Raw genomic sequence first — 23,042 nt, forward strand, 5'->3', positions numbered from 1 at the left:
CCGCGCCGTGCTGGCTAGGTATCGCTGTTGCGTGTTACAGCGTCTACCAAGCTTGCTTTCCGTTATTAACGGAGTTATTTTTACCATAGCTTATATATACAATCTCCGGGGAAGTCACTTGTGTATAGAAGTCGTTGAACCTCAGTACTCGGTAATCCTTATCGCGAATGTGAGACACGTGGAAGATCCTCGGCGCCGCGTTTTCACTGTACCGAACGACGAATAACGACGATAGGGTATTCAAGAGTGGTACCGTAACTATTCGCGTTATCGAAGCGATACGCCTCCAGGCGATGATACCTCGCCTTGTAAGATTCCTCACGAATTCACGCTGTTCACCAATATATGGTGCACAGAATCGATCGTCCGCGGTCATTACTCGCGCGCATGCTGCGAATGGGAAGTGATCCGAGACTAGGCCAGAGGCGGGGATGAAAGGCCGACGGGGCAACAAGGGTGAACGTATGGCGTTTTGAAAGTTTCAACAGAACGAGCAGCGTGCAATACGTATGGTACCGTTGACTATGCTTCCACGAAATTGTAATTGCTAATCGACGCCTCGGTCGTTATTTGCCGCAACCAAATTGAATTTGACCGCATATGAAATTGATCCATAATATGAGCCTCAATCTCTCCTTCTTCAGTACTTTTTCAACCATTATATAATTGCAGAAAATAGATTAATAATTGATCGTTATAATTTTGTGGTATTTACTAATTCATTAACCGCTAATTAGGAACACCGCAATTCATTTTGGGTTCATCCCAGGCATTTCTCCAATGGCGGAAAAGCGAACGTATTTCTTTCGAGAGTTTTGGTAAAGTTGCACGTTGCATATTTACGAGTATGGTCTTTTAAAGCTCGACGCTATTGCGATGCGACAGGCTCTAGAATCGTAACACGTACCGAAACAAAAATGCATATTCATTCGTTTATTATCATTCACTTTCTACATTCTGCAGCAATCTTTTTAGTTACATTTCGTGTAAGCCGAATGATTAAATTGATTTTGAAAAATGATTTTGAGTGAAAATGTCTGTAGTTACCTATTAACTTACTCGCTAGAGTACTATCGGCTTTTACATCGCACCGTTACAACATCATTATTCTAACGATAATACGTGCCATGGCGCGATCGTTTCCTGAACGGTGTAATTTAGAACGACCATATAACGCGCTTTGGGCGTTAGCCCACAATTCCGAGAGCGTTTCAGACTGTGTAGCGAATGAAATTTGTTTCGATTGGCGAGCATCGATTTCGTGCTCACAAACTATTCCTTTGACGTGTGCATTTTCCCTTAGATTTCATCGTCGCTCCTTCGAGAGCTCTCTCCAGCATGTCCACGCCGAAAGTAAATGCAGTTCGCGTATATGGAGGCGTCGAGTGCGGTCACGACATCATGGTATAGGTACTTGAGTGGAAACTAAACTAGGTTCGATCGCGAAACACGAAACAACGGCGTGCATACTCGGCACCAGGGATTCGCGCGATCGAAGGTATCATTGCAGGTTCCAAATCATCACCTCATCCAAATCATCGAATCATTCGTTGCGCGATGCTAATAAATATGTTTCATTTTCAGGGCAGGTTTTATTTAAATTTAATTAGACATTACTTACCGTGATTTAAAACATTAGAAATTTATATAGGTATATCCGCCACACGAGATAGGGTAAAATGTATATTCCCTTGGCGACCTCTTCTCGTGCGACGCCGTTAGGCTTGTAATTTGCTTTCTGATTATGTCACTGACCCTAAAACGAGCCTCGGTCTATTCCGGCGTTCCGTGGTCCAGCGAAGCTCTTCTGTGTGTTATATTACCGGATGACAAGCGTGATTACCTTCGTCTAACAATGTCGTAGCCGTTCGTTGAAAGAGCCGCGGTCTCAATTCCACAGACTTAAAATTTCATGGTGAAGAACGCCATACGGACGCGAACGTTACGTTTAAGCCGTACTTCGTATAGTAGTGTGTCGTTTGTTTGCACGCGTACCTCTACAATACTCGTACTCCTGTGGTATACGAATAATTGACGATCGGCCTCTTGTTTGTCTCGTATAAGTAGAGCTTAGTTATTCTATTAAGCTCGTGGCGTGGCCGATCGGCGCGTGATACAGCTTACCATTCACCGCGTTTACGTGGAAACCAGGGACACAGCTTGGATACGAACATGTAGCTTGATTACGTTTGGTACATACAAATCTCAACAATAATTTATCCTGCGAATCATCAACGCCAGACTTCGGTTTGCGCAAATATCAATGGTATTTTGGAGCAAATGCTAGAGGGGATTGTATTAAACACGAGGACGCGAAATATGCAATTTACCTTTAATTGAACAATTTCCATGGGTGTAATTTTATACTGAATTTACCACAATTGTTATATATATAATATATATACATATTTATACACACATGTATGTATATACTGAAATGTTACAATATGTATATCATTCGCATAATTTTCCGAATATTCTAAAAAATAAAATAAAATATATACTTTTACATCTTTTTTATTTTAACAATATAACTACAATAATTTTGACTTTTTAAAAATAAAATAATTATAAAAGTATATACGGCTTGATATATTTTTTGTTTGAGAAATCTATAATTTTTTATTATCAAAAAGTTTCTCTTTTGTTTTTATTACGGATTTATATATTTTAGGTATTTTGTTAATTAATTTTTCAAGCGTACCTAATGATATTTCTCTTCAGGCACTTTGGAGACACTGCCAGAGTTGTGAGTTGATCCGTGGACTCACTTTTCTGATCCGTCTATCATCCACGGAAGTTTTTTGATGAAAAACTTGTAAGTTTTCCAGACAACATATCAAACTATGACAGATACTTTTTTGTTATTTTCTATTTAAAAAAGATCAATTAAATTATGTCGTCAAAATGTAAGAATGTTTTATTTTATTTTTGAAGATGTCCAGGAACTTATAAACAATATATGTGTGTATATGTGTTATATGTACATATACATTGCATGTGTTACATTTGTATTATATTTTTATTAACCATAATTTTTGTTTATTAAACAAGAAATCTCATATTTTTACTTTATTTTCCACTTATCATAATTTCTACATGAAGAATCTTTAACCCTTTGAGCAGTGAGTTTACGCAGTGCTATCCGTTTGAAGCAAGTTTTTTGCATATTAAAATCATTAACTTTTTAAATCAGGTTACAAGTAGGTTCGTTTATCAGGTTACAAGTAGTTTCGCTGCTTTAAATATTATTTTTATTAGTAAATTAACGGTATTAGTACTTTGGCACAAAATTTAAAACATATATGTATATATTCGTATCGCAGTCGGTTTGCTCAAAGGTTTAAATGAATACATACATATATGACTATAAATAGACTCATACACACATATATTTCAAATTCAAAATCAAGTGGATTTACCAAGGATTAAGATACGACCATTATTTCACAAAGCTTGGTAAAGGACGTTCGTATATCGATGTTAATCCCTACTAGGGGACAATAGCGCGAAAACTTTAGCAGTTTCACGCTCGATCTACAAGAGGTTGTTGCCCATTCAGTAGTCGACTTTATCGTTGGAAGTACCTTGAAAGAGAGCCTTAGAGCAACCACTCTTTATACGGTTAACACGTAGTATCGAAGGATGAACATTTTATGTGGGAGCAAAAATCAGTTAGAGAGAATACATCAAATAGCAAAAAGGTGATTCATTGGAAAACCTTTGAGAGTAGAGGACCCTATATATATATATATATCCATAATAGCTTATCTAATGTTTGATTGTATTGATTATTTATATGTACTTATAGACAAAAGTGGAGAGAGAGAGAGAGAGAGAGAGAGAGAGAGAGAGAGAGAGAGAGAGAGAGAGAGAGAGAGAAATGTATATATTATTCTTTATATTGATAGACATTTCATAAATAAATAATTTTTTAGATAATGGAAGGAAATGAACTGTAAAAACTAATATTTGTGGAAATAAATTTTTTTGTAGAAACGACACATTTGTATGAAAATTTTATAATTCTATTAAGGAATAAAATTTAGGATTGCAGTGTTCGAATTTTGAAAATTTATGATATGGTTTTAAATAATACATTATATTTAAAAGTATGACATATGTAATATTAAAAGAAAATGAAATTGTAGAAAAATTGCATATTTTAATTAAATCCTAAAACATTCTTCTAATTTAGAATTTAAAAAATGCTCTATTTAAAAGTTATTTATTTTGAAATGTATCATTTTTTTATCAACGTAGATATATATACATATATCGATAACAATACATAATTCTTACGTATGTACATGTAATAGGTATTTAATATTTAAATAACGGATAATTAAGAGTAATAACTGCGCGGTAATTTATGTGCTATTATTTAACAGTTATATTCTTGGATTCCTTATATTGAGTTAAAATAAAATAAAATCGGTTTTGTTTTATTCAATGTAAAGAATCCAGAAATGTAATTGTTGAATAATAGCGCATGAATTACCGCGCAGTTATTACTCTTAATTGCTCGTTATTTGAATATTAATCTGTTGTTAAATCTCGAGAGTCCATATTTATTCTGGTGTTGATATGTATTTATTCATAATGTAAGAAATTTTCAAAAAGTGTAGATTATATTTTTAAATTTTGTTACATTTTATTCTAATTTTAACATAGTACTTTAACATACACTGAAAAAAATTTCTGGTTCAAAATGGACGAATCAGAAATTTCTTTCTCTCTCTCTCTCTCTCTCTCTCTCTCTCTCTCTCTGATTAAATTTATTAGAATTCTAGTTGAGATAATCGGAATTCTGGTTGATACAATATTTCTGGTAAAATCTACTAAAATTCGTATTTTTTTACTAGAATAATTATATTAATCAGAATTCTAGTAATCTTAACTAGAATTCTAATAGACTTAACCAGAAAATTCTGATTCGTCTATTTTCCACCAGAATTATTATACTATTTAATTCAATCGGACCATTTTTCTGAGTGTAGAATTTTAAGCAGATTACTTATGTGCAGTTACTTAGGAATTTTACTGCGATAATAATAGAAACAAAAAAACTAGAAACGTTTTTGTCGGGAATATTGCACGCTATTAAAATTCGCACGACAATCCACAAAAACCATCGTATCGATTTTCTGATTCCACTTGTGCACAACTGTTACCGGCTTTACGCTCACTTTATGCGCGTTGCGAGCCTTTTCCACATCAGATTACCTCCACACCGTCTGGCAATATACACATCTCATGTGTATTTCAACGAGGAAATACCTCGTTTCCTCGGAGTTCTTCCTGTGAGGAGAAGACAGATTTATTAAAAGGAAGAAGGAGATTATTTTAAGCCCTCTTTTCTTAAGAGACTTAACAAAATTTGTACGCTATCATTAGTAAGAAAATCAGAGAGTATCGTTTAGACAGGAATTAGTGGTCAGAGTAAAGTAATAGTCTACTTAAATAATTTTCGCTATAATCTCTGTTAATCCATTCTGTCTACTAAAACTTGTTGCAGAAATAGCTTCTGTATTAATAGATTTAATTCATGAAAGTAGTCCGTTGAGTAATAATACTTGTGTGCTGCGAAATGTTCGGCATCTGCGACGGTCTTAATAACGGTAAATCTCGGATAACGCTAGTTTGCGCGATATAAAGTATCGCCGTGATACTTGTCTCGCGATAACGAATCGCTACCGCTGGCAAAAAGCGTCGGCTCGCGATGCGGGAAACCGTTGGGGAAGCTTTATACTTCCAATATTATCTCGTCCGCAATTTCTCACTGGAAGTCGGCCTGGCCCATGCCCGTAATGTTCCTCGGGCTTAATTCTTCGGCGGACTTATGATCTTTCGACCTACATTCAGAGGAGGCGAAACGATATACCATTATCTAGCTAGCGAATTTCACATTACGCCGCGATCATTACAAAGACGAGAGCCATCCTTCTTCCATGGAAACTTTACGAAGCAATCTTGTTTATTTACCTTAACCTGGCCCTCCATCTGTAAATTACTTTCAAACTCCGCACACTCTTCCGTGACAGTCGCTTCCTTCGACCAGGTGCTCCTGACACGAGAAAGCTTCGAGTCAATCGTTCGAAAGCTAGTCTTCTGTTCCATCGTGAAGAAAGTTACGAAACGGACACCCGATCTCTTAAGTTTTACCCTTTTCTCTATTCTGTTACACATGAAGGTCTCAGAGAAGCAAAACATGCATACGATATACAGTCCGGGAATCATGTTTCGAAATGTAATTCATTTACCCTCGAATTCATTTTCTTACAACTGTCTTCGAGTGACACGGGCTCTCCCCTGTGAATTCTCATGAAATGTCATAAGGCGCACAAACTTCCGCGTCACGATCCAGCTGTCGTCATTCGCGTCTCGGCGACAGAACGCGTCTTAACTAAAAATAGCGAGAGACACGCGTGGGAGGCCACCGACGTACTAAATTAGAATGCTCGCATTTCCTTAATGAGCGGGAACGTACGGATCGCCGGAATCTGGTCGTGCATTCCCTTATGTGCGAGCGGAACGGCATATAGTAAGAAGGAAGAGGACGTATAATAGACGCGACGATGACAAGGAGATGACGCCAATTCCCGGCGACATTTACACGACGGATATGGGACTGCTCGTGAGATAAAAAAGGAGAGAGGGAGAATTCCTCGTTCATTCCTGCATGACGAATGATCTGTCAGGTGGTTGCCGTCTAGTGCAACAGACGTGGAAACTCGCAGAAAATACGCGAGTCGCTTACTATTCTGTGTGTTACCCTTTGAAAGCGTGCCAAAATGTGCTTGCCGCGCAAGGGCTATGAATGACCGCGAAATCTGGTGTTAAAAGCATGCGAATACTCCCGCTCATCTCTAATCGTGGCTAGGATCTTGTATAGGTACATCACGATTACATCATTTACGTATGAAGTACAATCGCACGATCTACGCGGATTTAGCTTTAGAAAGAAAAATGAAAAATGTGATAATGCTGATAAATTATTTTTGTTATTGTGCGATATTTTTTTATTCTTAATTAATAAGAGATGATACTAGGCTCAGAAGATTAAATCAAATAATGTGAGTATTGCCAATGTGAGCCGACACAGGGTGTTCGTGTGTGAAAAAATTTTAAACTTTATTATCAAATTTAAAATAATCGGTAAACGTTTCGACCCTCGTTTCGGGTCCTCTTCAGTACATGTTTTAATTTTAATGACGCCATTACAAATATAATGAGATATCATTCGTTGGTTAACATTTAAACTAATAACATCATTTTCATTCTCTTGCTATTAAAATTGCCAATTTAATAGCGGGGTCGTGGTTGATGAAACTATGATTTGCCCAATTCAGCGTTACATTAAATCAGACAATTTAATATACAACTAAACTTGAACATTGAACACATTCTTCTACCTGCGCTTCTCTCATTATATCTGTAATTGCGTCATTAAAACATGTACTGAGGAGGACTCGAAACGAGGGTCGAAACTGTTACCGATTATTTTAAATTTGATAATAAAGTTTAAAATTTTTTCTTACACACGAACACCCTATGTTGGCTCACATTGGCATTACTCACATTATTTGTTTTTATTCTTAGTTTAATATTGAATATTTGAGTATTATAGATAGACAAGGTATCTGATTTAATCTGTCCACGTTGATATCTCGAAAATCAAAGATAGATGAAAAATTATGAAAAAGATTCATTAAAGAGATTATTTTGAGATGATTTTCAGTTTGAGGTAAAACAGAAAATCCTATAGATACTCTTTTATATTGCATTTTAAAGAGAAAAAGAGAGAAATTTGTTTAATCGAATTTACCTACAAAAATAAGACTAATCAATGAAGTTCGTCCATCTTTTATAGTTTCTTTTATAGTAGACAGATTGATCGAATAGGAATCAATACTCTCCAGAGACGATTTCAAAAATTCGTTGTGGTTATAATATCGAAAATACAGCTTTAATATCATAGGTCAATGGATTCGTCTTTTCAAACTCTATCGATTGGTTTTATTTTTATAGAGGGATTCCATTAAAAGAATTTGATCTCCCTTTCTTCCTTGAAATACGGTTTTGTTCGCGCTGAAAATCATCTCAAAGTAATTCTCTCTATTGAGGCTTTTATATAATTTTTCATCTATTTCTCGTAGTTTCCGAGACATCGGTATAGACAGATTGAATTGAATATCCCGTATAAGACTTCAACAATAGGTAACGTCATTACCTAATAAATATATTAATAATTTGATAAATATATTATACATTGCATAAAAATATGACATAAAAATAATGTAGGTACGTTATAACGGAGATATTTTTCTCATGCGTTTTGGTATCTTCCGACATTACGCGCCAAGAGATTATTCGCCGCATAATATAATTTTCCCGCACGGTCAGCAGCATCACGTTGTTCTCGTGTGTCGATAGATAACGTCACTTCTTCCTCATCGAAGCAGCTTATTGAATCTGCAATCGTGTGTATGACAGGGACCTATTGATGTTTCGCGTCTGGCTTGGATGTCAGAGATATGGATAAACGAACGAAGCTGGAACACACCCTGATTCACGCTGGTTAATCGATCGTTACAACGAAGAGATGTGATATTGTTAGGCTCGTTCTCTCTTTATATCTCACGGACGTTTTTCACAGCATCAATTTCACGGTACAACTGTACGTGAGAATCGGGAATTGTCGTTTTAACATTTTCACGACTATTTTTGAGAAATGGTTTGGTATATGCATCAATGAAACTAATTGTGGCGAATCGCGATAAGGCGAGAGAAATTTCGATTTCCGTGATCATTATAGCTATCCAGATAGAGAGCATCGGATTACCGTTTTAATATGCTAAAATGATATCTTTTTCCACATGTCGTGTTATGAATTACCTACAGAAGCCCGTATTGTTCGCTTTGAAAATGAAAAAAAAATATAAGAGAAGGAACGTTTACTATTTATTAATTTATTAAATGTTACTTAAATAAAATGATTGAATTGAGAAATAAAATACAAAACTAAAGAGTAGAATAGTAAAATAAAAATTTAAGTTTTTTGGATTACATGTTTCGAATTAAATGTTTTTTTATGGCGATTTGAAAGTGGAAAGGAATTTTTCTATCTTGCACTCAAAGGCGCGCGCTTTTTGAAATGTCAACTCTAAGTTACCACATTCCGCGTATGTTCAGAAGAGAGAGTATATCTTGCTATCTTCCAATAAGTCCATGAACGACGTCAGTCGTTCGCCAGTTGGGCACTTACTTCCACATCGCAGGTCAAAGTCGTCTTTGAGAATTTCGTTGAAAAACGTTCAAATATTATGCTCTCCTTTTTATGTGAAATAACACAACGTCGTTCTTAGGTTAATACAAATTTTACAAGCACATACACACACACACACACACACACACACACACACACATACACGCACAAATAAGATATATTATATTTCAAGTGCAAAGATATTTCGCTTTTTGTGAAAATTCTTCAGAGACATAGCTGAGAGTCTTGTTTCAATATATTCTGATTTAATTTTTCGAAAAACTAGACAGTATGAAAGAGATGGTGAAATAATTTATAACTTTCAAATTTTGAAAAACGCAATAAATGTACAAATTATGATTTTATTGTGTCTTACAAATATAATTTGAATAAGTTCATTGCTGTATAAAGTTACATATATTGATGTCTATGATTCCATAATTATGATTACTCTTGCAATAATTTTTACTTTATCTTATATATATTTTTTACATGCACCAAAAAACCTAAGAAGAATTAATATACTAACGTATGAAATGACTGATATAAGATTGTATGCTTTTATGTACATAGGTATTAATCAATTTTTAAAGAACTAATATGTAAGAATAATATAAATACTTTATTATATTAATCAAAATTATACCATATAATTTGAATAAATTTATTATTATCCTGTTTTATTGTGTTATACTATTTTTAGTTAAGGTATATTTTTGATAAAACTAAATATTACAAAACACATAAGCGTTTCAAGTTGTTTATAAAATATAATCTATAACAGCGTTTTTGTCACATTTGGTTACTAAAAAGTTTCGTAATTTAAAAGCAGTGAAAAGAATTCCAGTGAATTAGCTGACGTTTAATTTATTTCTAGCCGAATATCGACTCTGCGAAAATTACTTTTGACTTTAATTAAGTTTCAAAGCGATGGAACTCGTTCTTAATCAACCTAAAATGTGTCAGTTCTATGATGTGAGAAAGAGAGAAAGAGAAAGACAGAGAGAGACAGAAGGGGAGGGCGGAACAGGAAGGGAAATCACTTTGCAAATTCTTCGAAATATTCAGAGATATTTATATACATACACAATATTTCGATATATTTTAAGACAGTTTCTGCAAAATTTTGAAATCAGGAATATATTAGATATTTATATTTTTTATAAAAAATAAATACTGAAACTATGTATATATGTATAGAATAGTTGAGTAAATAACATTATCAGGAGATACAGTAATATTTAAAGAACAGTTTATTTAACAACACATTTTTATAGTTCATTTACTGAATTATTATTTGCTGTTGCTATTATTGTATTACTTTGCTACTACTTTATTTTAAACATAAAAGAATGATAAAAAAAATTTCAATTTTTTGCGTAAGTACTTTGAATCAAGATCATTTATGTTTATGCAAAGTTTTATTGCGATTCATTAATTAGTTGTTTCATAAATAAATAAAAATTAATAAATTAAGTAAACTTAATTCATTTACAGAATAACTAAGGAGGTAAATAGCAATAAAATTTTGCATAAATAATCTTGATCATTCGAAGTACTTATACAAAAAATTGAGTTTTTTATTAACATTATTTACATATTGAAGTATTATAGTAATAAAAAAATAATAATTTAGTAAATAAATTATAAAAATATATTATTGCATAAAAAAAAATATTCTGCCATTTAGCGGTTCCGTGTTAATGTCAGAGGATTTTCCATTTATATATGACCTCAAAAGGATACTCTACAAAGTAAAGAAATTTTGTATAAATAAATTTCCATAAAGTACTGGATTTAGGATTGCAATCCTCTCAATACTAAAAGAATGTCTTACATGTACTGATATGCACGCGTACTGTAAATGATAAACTTGTTGCGTAGAGCTCGAGAAATCATCGTGCACGACAATACGAAATCGTGGTCGTACAAAATCAAAGGATCACGCGTGCGCTTACACGTATACGGACGACAGGAGTCTGGACCTCGGCAGGAAAAAATCGCGGTAGCGGCACCGAGGGGGTAACCACTAGTTGAAATATTGTCCCACTGATTACATGATTTTATTTGATTTTATATGATTTTGTCTGATTACAAATAATTTTTTTCACTACATATGAAGTCATTTGGTAAAATATACGATTTTATTTAATATTATACAATGATTTCTCATGGTTGCATATTGTAATTATCGGATTATACATAGAGATTTCATATGCATTTTATAATGATTTCGAGGACTCTATCCCACGATTACATTAAGTGGTTACCACCTCGAGCGGCACAGTTAAAAGCGATTTTCAGTGCTTGTGATTCTTAATCCGCTTGTTATTGCCCGAAACGCCGCCGTCACCAACTCGTGATCTCCACGATTTGGGAAAGTCAATCCGGAAAGAAATCGAGGGCCCGTGGGGGGTCCTGGTAGCGCTGATTTCATTCGACCGATGATCAAGCCAGAGTACGGATGGATCGTGTACAAACAGTACACGAGTATATGTCCAGACCACGGAATTATTACGAGTCCATTTTACGTATGTGCGTGCGTGATCGCGACTCAGGATTTTTCCTAGGCATCGTCGCGAATAGTTTGACCACGAATTCAAATATCGAGAAGACTCAGGGTGAGTTGAAAGGCACCCCTGGGCGAAGTCTCAGAGCGATCCAGAGACTCGAGTTCCTCTACGCGACATTGCTATCCAGACGTTCGTTATAACGCGTCAAATAGAAAACGTTAAAGAGCGTGAGAGTGAAAGCGTCAAGTGTAATGTAAACTGATAAACGTTAGTGAGAGCGATAGTGAAATCATGAATTGTACTGTGTTTAATAAATGTTAATGAGATACGGAACACCAGTGGAGATATTAATGTTGTCTTCCTGATCTACAAGACGAAACTTCTTCTAAAGCCTTGTGTCCACGATGCTAGAAATCGGTCCGAGAACTCGGATGAAGAAAGAATTGACCAATCGCAATGGTCATGTGATCAAATTGTTCAAATGTGATTTGTTAATTTTTTCTCTGTCCGAGATCTCGGACCGATTTCTAGCATCGTGGACACAAGGCTTAACAAATAAGTGTGCCGCTAGTATTTTGTATTTCCTCTTATTTTAAAAGGCTATTTGAGTTATTTTAATAAAATTTTCTATAGAGGAATTTATTTTTCATCATAACTCATGTGTCTTTATTTTTATACATAGATAAACACGTGTTATAAATACACGCACCTGATTAATGTAAGATTAATGTAAAATTTTTTGCTGAGAGGAAATGTTAAGAGAAATTCCCCGCTTATCGGAATATTTTTCTTTTGGTATAAATATATGTATGATGTTATTTATTTAACTGTTTCATATATATATACATAGTTTTAATATTCATCTTTATATGAAAAGTATAAATATTATTACATTTCTAATTTTAAAATCTTGCAGGGATTATGTTGCCAATACAACCTTAATTGTTTATAAAAATATGATGGAAATTATTTATTTCAAACAATTTCGAGCTATGGATAAATAAAAATGAAGACCTTTAATATATTAAATTTATGAAAGGTAAACAAATGAAAGTAATTATTTATTTAAATAACTATTGAATTACAAACAAATAAAATTGAAGACCTTTAATTAATATTTTAAATTTCTGGAAAGTGAATAAACAGTAAAATTTTATTTTTTAATTAATTTAAGACGAACTTTATTTTAGTAGAATTTTAATCGAGTTTAATTTAATGCTATATGGAAATAGAGCGAGAGAGAGAGAGAGAGAGAGAGAGAGGAGAGAGAGAGAGAGAGGAGAGAATGATTTTACTGAAGTATCTAAAAATTTAGTTAGATACAGGTTTGAAATAGTTTCGTTTGAACCATTAAAATAATTATGTAGGAAATTTAAACACGATAAACGTTGCTGCAAAAAATTTGACATTTTAGCAACTTATCATAAGTATTCTATAATACATAATTATTTGATTTAATAGAATTATTTTTATTATATGTTTATTTATAGTTAAATTTTAGATACTTCGGCAAAATTGTTCTTTCCGCGTATTTATAGATTATTAAATTGTTCATAAGAGAACAATTTAACTTTTATTTTTCGAGAACGTGCTATATATACAGGGTGTTTTATTTTAAGTAATATAGTCGATTATCTCGCGAATCGATGATTTTATTGAAAAAGTTTTCGAACAAAAGTTGCATGGCTTGAAGGGAGACACATAATGGAAATGTGGACTTGACCTTGAGTGACCTTATCAAAATCAGATCATTAATGTTTTTTTAAATGGAAACCCCTATTTTTTATTATATATTCTTGTAGCTTATCTCAAGAGCTTTCCAAAATACTATAATAAAGTTACGTTTCATTGAGTATTTTCCGAGTTATGGAGCTTGAAAGTTACACAGTACCGCCGGCGTTATCCAGGTTATCCATGTACACATGCGCGTGTGAGATTCTTAAGAATTTTTTCAGAATTTTTTAATACCGTATTTTATCATGGTGGTAAAAATGAGAAAATACAGTGTTAAAAGGTTGATAAAAAATTCTGAAAAATTTTGTAAAGTTCTATGAGAAGAAAATTAACAATTTTCGTTTTTTTACAGTTTTTCTGTAAAGTTGATAGTAAAAAATGATTAAAGGTCAATTTTTGGTAATTTTTATCAATTAATATCTTGTTAATTATTGCGAAAATTGCAAAATGGTAGAGGACTTTTCTTCTCAATTTAGTTCATTCTGCCCCTGTGCGAAAGACTTATCGCTAATTAAATATATATTAAGAAGGGCTACAAACCAAGTGAAAACATAAAAATGTAAGTGCTAAGCAAAATATATTAGTAAGCGTTAAAACAAATTAAAACAAAAATAAATAGAAATTAATATAAAACAACTTATCACTAATTTCTAAACATCTTGTATGGTAAAATAAATATCCAATTTTAATTTGATCCTGAAACATTTTTTTTTATATCGAGCATTGTGTATTCTTGACGCGCATTCGTGAGATCAAATTAGGTCAGAATGTCTAAATGAAAAAAGACGCAGAAGTTTGGTTTATCACATTGTTTACGAAAGCTTCTAATCAGAGAACCGAAATAAATCCCGTGAAAAACTTTTATCACTGTAACGCCGTAAGGTGATACCGTTGAAAGATTACCAAGTACGGCTAAATCGTTTTCTGATTTAATTAAATGTTCTACAAAGCGAATAATTTCTTCTTTCTACAAATCGAAACTCGCAAGCGACTTTATAAAATTCCGGTAGTAAATCAAATCGGTTCTGGCGTAAAATCGCGCGTACGAGGATCGATCTGATAGCCTGTACCGCACCGTCACGCTTTCGTGCCATTCCTATAGTACACTTTTTATTTAGGGACAATTTGCACATATTGCCGGCTATATCGCAAGAGCTTTATGGCCAGCAAAAATTTTTACTATGTAGGCGGAAGTCGAGAATGAAGCACAGCCTCTGGCCGTGTTCCGTTTGTACAGCTCGCGTTATATACAGAAAAAAGAATTTTCCGTGAATGTTCTGTGTAAAGTTAATTGAGTTTGTATCGTTCTTTGCTTTTTTTCAATACAGCGACTGCCGCTATCATTGCGTTAGTTCTGAAGCGTGCTACATAACACATGTCCATTAAACGGTAGAAAATTGATTTGATGCGCCCAAAAATTCATTGCGGATTACGTGAAGTAAAAAAGTATCATATTTTCGTGTTATTTGAATTCGGTACTATAATAATATTTTGCAATATTTTTTTTATTTCATCTGCAGCTGTCATCGATAAAAAGTTTTGCATTGTATCAAAACTTCCCAATATATCGTCAATTAGTACATAAAAGATAACAAATAAACATCGTTATTTTTTCATATTCTAAAGTTTGTTCTCTCAATTTAGGAGAGATCAGATTTAGTTCATCGAATTTAATTCACACACGATAAATGAGATAAGTGAAAATGAGGAGCAATTATAATACATACGAATTGTAATTCATAAAATGCAATCCATTTTAAAAAATCTAAAAAAATTTTTAGATGCGCATTTGTCTCCCTGTAAAAATATAAAAAATGTTTACAATATATTGCACGTCATAAATGTTTGATAGTATAAAAATACTGCAATATCTGGTAACGGTGCAATCAGATCCGCGATAAAACCTGTTTCTATATTGCTGGATAGATATTTCATGTGTATCCAGAAATATTTGGCTTTAATCGGAGAAAATAAATTTAGCAATAAACAAATTATACGTTTGCATGAGTGATACTATTATCTGTTCTTCACGAAGTTTCCTTATTGATTACGGAAGGCGAAGCGATACTGGAAACCGAGAAGGAAGCTCCTCTGATAGAACTTCCCGAGTTCGTTCGGGACGCGATTAAGATCGCGTATCGTATCTACCGATCGTCAAAGATCGAACTTTCAGCGACGCCACTCGATTCGTGCCCCTTGATTCGTTAATTCCATTCCAGTGCTCGCATCGACGTTGATAGAAAAGAAAAAAAAAAAAGATGGAAAGAAATCGCCGAACCGAGGGAACGACTTGAAAACTTCACTGCAAACTCAATCTTCGGGATTACCAATACTCGCGGTCTCATTCATATAAACTCATCCGCTTGCTCTTCCGGTGGGAATGGCCCGCCGTATGTATATAACTCTACAGTATATTCTTTTCTTTTCCTCTTTTTTTTTCAGCGTTTCTTTTTTCTTCTCGCGGTCAGATTTCGCGGGGATAAATTACTTCCCGAGGATTATTCGACGCGCTTACGATTTGCAGATTTCATGCGCGCGTTAACGTCCGACTGAAATAAAACCGCGATACCTGAGATTTTCTCGTCAGCGCGCTAACATACGCGTAAAGGAACTGCAGAGAGGAAATGCCGGCATCTAGTTCCGCCGCCGTGATCGCGCTTCTCATGCGCTTTCCATTCTTCCTCGTTTTCTGTCCGCATGGCTTATCGATCCGACCTTATTTATATGGCGCATGCCCGATCGCGCAAATATACTCAGCGTCGTTGGGACAGAATGAATTTTGCCTAAATCGTAAAATCGATAGCTACTAAGGCTTTTAGGACACTGAAGAGCGCTGCGATGGCGAAAGTATGATGGAGTGGGGGATAAGAATATTCTATATCGTGTCATGTTCTATTTATTGCTCCTTCAACTAATTCTGAGGAAACTTTTCCTTAACCAAAATTTGATTAGATTCTCGTATCTTTATAGCACACGTGATGTACATAGGTATATGATAGATGTCCGATTTTATTTTTATAAATTGTGTCATAAATTTCATAAACTATCTTTAGAAGGAAGATATAGAAAAAAACGGAAAAGTAGCTTAACTTACACCATTTTGATAGATAAAAGAAGCCAGTGATTTATTTTGTAATATAATTGGTTTTATACATTTTTTTAATTTGTGATATATACATGATTATAGTATATTAAAAAAAAAAGAATATAATTATACTAGAAAAAAATATCTATTTATTAAGAAGTCGGCTGTTATAGAGCTGATAATGTATGAAAAAGAGAACAGGAATAACCACATACTATAATAATAATATGCATTTGGACTTATGTATAATAAAAGACTTAATTTTAACTGGAAGGAACGTTACTGGGGCGAGTTCTTCAAATACGGGGCAAAAGTACTTTGCTCAGGTACGCGAACTTGTTAGCAATGCGTTTCAAACCTTATCGCACTCGATCGTCGCTCCCGGGAAAGAAGGGTAGAAGGGAAGGAGGAGAGAGCTGTTCTCGGTTTTACCTGTTCCAGTTATAGAAGAACTGGGATTTTGCTAGCATGTATCCAGGCCAGTCAACGGAGACCGACTTTACGGGTAGGAACTTTCAATAAGATCCGCGGTCCCCCTCGAAACGTTGCCGAACCTGCTTCATCTATATATGGAAGTGAATCCAAATCGTGACGTCGGTATGCTCGTTCGCATGGAAACTTACATGATCGTCGAATCGAATTCCGAATTCTTTATCCCGTCCGTAGCCGTTGTCTGTGTCGCCGGCCGCCACCAAAATCCAGTCCCTCATGACTTCAATCTGTAACCTCAACCTTCTTCCTTTATATCGGGAGTCACGCTTCGCCATAACTATCGCAAAGATTTATGAATATTTTCTTTCTCCTTCTCTTTCTCTCTCTTTTTCTCTCGGTACATGTCGATTCACTCTTTCTGCTTAAAGTTCCATACGCAACGTTCCAAAGTTCCGCCAATCCAAATTTCAATCCAGAGCATTTTCTTTTGGACCGAATACGTTTTGAAGTTCCTAAAAGTCATTTTTGTTCCTCATTGCACTTTCCACTTGACTTCCTGCTTGATATTGGGAAAATATTGTAAGAAAGTGCATTCGCGCTCGATTCGATTTTTCTCTGTTTTTTAACTATAATTCTTATGATATAATATGTCGTTAATAATATATAATAATATAGAGTTGAAATAAATTTTATAATAATCTTTAAAGTACCCTGGTAGAGAAATTTTATGCATTTTTTGAGCAGTTACTAAACAGTTACACCAACTTCTGCCACAGTGTAAGTAAGAACAGTAAGTACACTTTGTGTCGGCACATTTGAGAATAATCTTAGAGAATAGGGAAACTGATTGGTGCGTCATGTTGAAAATTGTGCAGAATTGTACAGAACGGTCGCCACTATTTTTAACTGAGTGTACCTACTGTTCTTACTTATACTGTGCTTCTGTCTAGTAACTGAGAAAGAAAACTAGGATCCCTATCAGGATGTAACGCTTTGCTTGCAGTTACTGCATACAAAAGTTGCGTAAAATTTGAATCCAGTTACTGAATAGAAACACAACAAATAATGGATATTAAATTGATTAATAAGCAAGCCAACTGCTCATGAAATGAACAGTTTTGCCCTAGTAATATTTCATATTTTGTAAATGCTTGCTGATTGTAAAATTTTAAGGTTATGAGAGTCATAGTACCAGGAAATTTTTTGTGCATAATGTATTTTGTACTAAAAAAAAAGCATAATATATATTATATACCAAGGATTTTCTATGACTCTTATAACCTTAAAATTTACTCTTACATTCGGATTGCATAAATTATGAAAACTTTTACATCTTCTTTCAAAAAATTTTAAAACAAGAAAGACTAACCTCAATAAAATAATAAATAAAGAACTACTGCTGAATTTCCACAAGATCAAAAATTTTGATGAGTTATTTGGAGAAAGTCGCTAATTATAACTCCTGAAACACAAATAAATGTAATAATCTTTAAGCTGTAAAATATTGACCAATGTGAGTCGAATATGAGGAAAATACTCAACTATGATTGAATTGATTTCTTACAGCTTAAGGCTTATTACATCTATTTTTTGTTGTGTTTAATTCAGGACTAAAAGGTATTCTAATTTTACGTGAATCAATCTGGACCCGATGGACTACTATATAATTTGACCCAATTATTGATTTTTTAAAATTAGAATTTCTTGTTTTGATACCGATTTTGTTTTACTTTAGTTAACAGTACATAACTTGGAATTACCGCAATGCTTGGTAACACGGAAAAAATGATTTTGTTGAAGTATTTGAAAATTTAGATACAAGTAAAATACATAACTTTTATTATTGATTATCAGAATAATTGTATAAGACGTTCTCAAATTGGTTGCTAGAATATCAAAACTTTTTGCATTGTTTATCATGTTCATTACCTACATAATTAATGGTCCAACAAAATGTTTTTTAGATCTGCATCTAGCTAAATATTTAGATGCTTCAGCAAAAACGTGTATGTGCATTTGTTTTGACTGATTTTTTCACATTATATGTACATATATTTCATTCTCAGTTTATTCGCACTATCTATCGTTTGTACTGCGAGGTATATTATGCGATTCCGTTTATTATAAGTTTGTTTATTTTTATAATATTTGGTGTGTGCAACATAGCTGGTTCTGTTTTATTGCACGAATATAATGCGTTATCATTTATAACACATGCGTTTTTTAATTGAAAGATTGTTAATTTGAATATTGAATGTTCATTGTTTATGAATATTTTATTATATATCTTGTGTTCTGAAATTAAATATATTGCCTACCGCTATATACACTTATCATTTTTCTTGTGCTACATTTACTTTTTATTAATTCTAATATACGCACGCATGCACGCACGCAAAGGCAAAATAAATTAACATCTTAAACATTACTACCATTATTTAATCGAATAGATGAATACGGATATAAATTGAATAAATAGTCAGAAAATCTTATAAATTTTCTTTAATATCATAATCTCTGTCATTTAAAAACTTTTTGTTCTACAAGTCGTATAAATGTATAAGCTAACATATAGAATTTATGATTTTTTGATAAATCCGATACTCTATAATCTTGTTTAAATCCTCCGTCTTTATTGCCTTTTGCTTTATAACCGTATTCTTTTATATTTGAATGCTGTAGGTTTGGATTTTTTAAAAATCAATTACATTATAATCATAAATTAGTTTGTTGACGTTATGTGAATTATTTAGTTACATTTTCTTAACACAGATCTTTAATACAATATAAAAATATATTATACATCCATTTTAACGATCTACTTTTTATTATATAGATATAACTTGTATTTTTCATTCGCAAGAATTTTTTCTCCTAATGTTGTAAATTTTTTCGAAAAAAGTTATGATTATTAATTATGATATCAATTTCATTTAGCGTTATCGATAGTGAAGTTATTATTTATGGAGCTTTAAAAATGATGAGCTTGAGGCATTAATTTGTTCTGGATCAGCGCGGACATAATTTTGCTATAACAATGCCGGCACGTACGATATTCATAAGCGCATTTTAATCCATCTCGCTATTAAGTACTAATTAGCTGTTGTGGGCTCTTTTATTATTTAATTACAAAATTTAATACGATTATATCTTGCGTCCGCCATTATTGTGTACAATGTTCAGTTATAAATTGTGTTTGTATGAAAACATACACGTATAGACATTACATTTGTCATTCTTGCTTTTGTTTAAGTATGACAAATAAATGTTACGGAAATTTCAATATTTTTTAGCGTTTTGGTATGACATAGAAAGCACCTTCGAACGAATTTGCTTTTCCTCGTAATTTAAAGCGAGAAGATATTTCGCGTGCGTTTTATGAACGAATCACGTGCTGATCGATCGTATTTGAAGAAAGAAAGACTGGTATTGTGTTCAAGTGTTTCCTCGACTAGTAACGAAAATTTCGTATCTGCTAGAATTTATTAACCCTTATCGTACCATCTACAATTTGGTGCCTCATCCATATCATCAAGGGTCACTTCAAATCTCTTCGTTTTTTTACTTCTTCAAAATAATTTTAAAAATCTCTAAAAATTCACCAACATACTTTCAACACTTTCTAGAATAAATATTGACTCTTTATTTTGGAAAATAATAAAATGTAGTATAATTTATAATTACCGAAAGACTCAAAGAAACTTGCACGAACATGAATCGCTCGGTCACTAGTTTATTAATACGGTAAGGGTTAATATTTCTTCGCTTTCAAGATCTAAAATTATATTAGCCATTTTCGATCGGACATATTTCATATTCAGATATTCATGCGTCATGATCCGGACTGTGTGTCCGACGGTTTGGAAAATATTATAGAATTATATATAAATGGTACATGTAAAAGATTAAACACAAGATGAAAGGCAAACAATAGTCATACTATAATGAATAACATACTGAACTAATAAGAATAAAATATTTAATTTTATAATTAATAATTATAATGTGTATAACATCTAGATATTTACAACGTGGTCGATTAAAAATGCCAGCGATAAATTATGGCAACTAAATAGACATAATTATATTATAAATTATATTATAAATTAATATTAGAAATGTTATCTATCTATATTTCGTTAATGTACAAACTGACGATATTCATCTTTTTGTTTCAGATTAAACGACATAGTGCTATTTGCGATCCAGAGCATTTATATTAGCCTGGAAGCATTAATCATTTCAACATCTCGCCGTCGTAAGTGTGCATTTTGTGTGTTTATAACAACCGTTAACACCAACAGTATGAAATTAAATTAACTTTCGAGTTGGGATCGTGTAATCGCCTGCATGGAAAGAACGATTTTCCTAAAGTATCTAAAAATTTAGATAGTTATAGATTTGAAAATAATTTTGTTGGATTGTCAAAGTATAAATTATATAGAAAACTCAAACATCATGAGTAATATTTTAATACTCAAATCAGTTTGTGTGTCACATAATTATTTTGATAGTCTAACAAAATTTACTTTGGATCTATATTTAGCTTCTTTAGATTCTTCAACAAAATTGTTCTTTTCATGCCTGCGCACGATACATGTACTTGCCTTTTTTTTTATTCAAATTTCTTATTAAAGCTTCGCATACGATGACGTGGTTCCGGTGTAATTTTACGCCGCTGATTCACGATAACACATCGACATTTCGACTATGTGCTAACAGAAACGAAAGCTGATATCATCGATCCGTTACCTAGAAATTTACCTACCAGCTCGTTATCGGTTATTATCGTATGAAGCGAGTACTCGACGCATGATAAATCAATGACTCGCTCGCCTAGATAAGACTCAGCGTATCGGTTACTCCATATATTTGATTCAGCACTCTTATCGTTGTTCCACCACGGATATTGCCACATACGGCGATTAGATGTTGGTCTTGCGTCGTGTTCGAAACATTCGTATCGTGAAATATGAGGTAGAATGATAATTTTCGATACAGGGAATGGTAAAATCATGGTTGACCAAACGTATGTTGAAAACTATTGCATGTGGCATCCCATCCCGGGAAATTTCGCGCCCGTATTTTGGTCAATAATAATAAATCGTGCGCACAACTCTACTGATGAAATATTATATATACTATAAAAGTTTCGATTGTAATACACGAACCGAAGATTTATCTGCTCACTTATTTGACCACGCTTCGCAGATATATCAGATTTTACCAGATTTTGTCACCGAGATGACATTTTGCCGACTGTAAAAAAAACTCGTGCCGAATTCGCGTGCGTATTTTCAGTTTTGCGCTGAGCACGACACCGTTCGAGAGAATACGTATTCCGATTGTTACATTCGCAACAATGTATACCTGGGCGAACTCTGTTATGACACGTACTCGTATTTGTCGTATTTAAAAAAAGATCGATCGAAATCGAGCTCTGCTGAAAGGATCATTTTGTATCAAAATTTCTACAATCCCGTATATGAAGTATGTTCTTTTTTTCTTAGGCAAAATTGTTGGTTAACGATATCAAGGATAAAGTGACGCTTGAGTGGCACTAAATGCATGGAAAAACCGATTTTGCAGTAGATATCTACAAATAGCCACATAAATCTGAAAATAAATTTTATTAGACCATCAAAATAAGAACACTAAAACTGACTGTTAGAATATCAAATTTCTTTGCGGCATTGCTAATAATGCTTGAGTTTTCTACACAAATATTTTGATGGTCCAATAAAATGATTTTTAGATCTGTATCTAAATTTTTGAATGTTTTAGCATTCTTTCTGTGGAAATCTGAACAGAACCAAAGTGCATTTCCAGTCATTCAAAGTCTGGAGTTAGATTTGTGCCATTGTTTCTTTGATTACGTCTCGTGAAGTGCCCGAACGTATTCAACGTACTTATATTAGATTCGGTTGCTATCGTATCGTGAAAATAACAATAAATAATATCAAGTGTATAAATCAGTTTCAAGCAGATGTTTCAATTTCTAAAGCAGCAA

The 23,042-nt window shown here is 33.4% G+C and overlaps 1 protein-coding gene across 1 annotated transcript in view; it reads left to right on the top strand.

The window, feature by feature from the left end:
• kek5 (leucine-rich repeat, immunoglobulin-like domain-containing kekkon 5 protein) overlaps positions 1–23,042 on the top strand; it is a 273,744-nt gene that overhangs the window by 45,648 nt on the left and 205,054 nt on the right. The window contains exon 2 of the mRNA XM_018506571.1: positions 21,211–21,290. The gene's annotated coding sequence lies outside the window, so the exon portion shown is untranslated. The remainder of the gene's footprint in view (positions 1–21,210; positions 21,291–23,042) is intronic.

Source organism: Trachymyrmex cornetzi, unplaced genomic scaffold, assembly GCF_001594075.2.
Source record: "Trachymyrmex cornetzi isolate Tcor2-1 unplaced genomic scaffold, Tcor1.1 scaffold227, whole genome shotgun sequence".
Taxonomy (NCBI): Eukaryota; Metazoa; Arthropoda; class Insecta; order Hymenoptera; family Formicidae; genus Trachymyrmex; species Trachymyrmex cornetzi.